This window comes from Cimex lectularius, unplaced genomic scaffold, assembly GCF_000648675.2.
Source record: "Cimex lectularius strain Harlan isolate CLEC.00 unplaced genomic scaffold, Clec_2.1 scaffold44, whole genome shotgun sequence".
Classification (NCBI taxonomy): Eukaryota; Metazoa; Arthropoda; class Insecta; order Hemiptera; family Cimicidae; genus Cimex; species Cimex lectularius.
In genome coordinates this window covers 1,298,917-1,299,993 of record NW_019392639.1, presented here as the reverse complement: position 1 = coordinate 1,299,993, position 1,077 = coordinate 1,298,917, and the positions used below count along the sequence as shown (strand labels likewise).

The 1,077-nt window shown below is 35.7% G+C and overlaps 1 non-coding gene across 1 annotated transcript; it reads left to right on the top strand.

Moving 5' to 3' along the window:
* Positions 1-261: 261 nt before the first annotated feature.
* Trnak-uuu lies at positions 262-334 on the top strand. The gene has a single exon. It is a non-coding gene; the product is annotated as a tRNA-Lys (tRNA).
* The last annotated feature ends 743 nt before the right edge of the window (positions 335-1,077 follow it).

Sequence of the window (1,077 nt, the reverse complement as noted above, 5' to 3'; positions counted from 1 at the left end):
TTAATTAATTCCGCAAGTAGATCTGCGTTATATTCTACAAAAAATTTCGTTAAGAATATATACTTTCAAATCTTGTCTGATTTATTTCCAGTTCTGCAACAATGTTTGTTACCCCTATTATATTTCCTGGTCCGGTTCAATTAATTAATCTTTATGTAAGGTATTATTGAAATGAAAAAGTGAATGAATTGAAAAAAGGTAAAAAAGAGGGAAAATTCAAATGTAGGTTGAGATGGGGAGTTGGTGTCTGAGTGGATCGAAGTCACGATAGCTCAAATGGTAGAGCAGCGTCGTTTTTACCCGAAGGTCGTGGGTTCGAATCCCGCTCGTGACACTAAAATTTTTATTTCAACATTGGTATGTAAGGTATTGACCTTACATTAAAATTAATTAATTGAAAGTATATCCTCTACATTATTACGTTTCTTCCCCATCGGCTACAATGAGTTGATCGTCAGCTACTACTATTTACTTTTTTTCCTGTTATGCATAAAAAGGAAAATTCTGCCACTACTCTTTTGTTTTATAAACCCTCAAAATATATATTATTTTTATTAGTAGGGAGTTCAGGCCTGGTCAAGTTTTTTTCTGTAAACGCACTATTGTAGGCTTATGTACACAACAATTTTTTGTAGCTTGGTGGTTTGTGTCAGACGCGGGTGGCATTGGTAAGTTTCTATGACGCAACAAACTTAGAAAACGGGCATGCTAGTCAGAATAACCCAAGACAAACTACTGAAGAAGGCAAAGTGCCGAAACGTGTCTGACTACTAAGAAAACAATTAATTCTACACCGAAGTGAGCTTTCTATACCTCAATAAATCCAAATTTCAACAAGAAACCTTGGTTCCATGAACTGGCCTGGTCAATACAGTACTGCTCTATGATAAGCCGACTTAGATCCGGTCATGGCATTTGTGGGGTGTATCTTTATAAAATACAAACGGACGAAGTTATGTGGACCATGAAAGAGAATTGGGATGCAGAGGAAGATGTAGAAGACCTCATTATGAACTGCAAAAAATATTCGAAAGAGAAAATTATTTAGTTTGGCAGATTATACGCAAAGAAGTACAT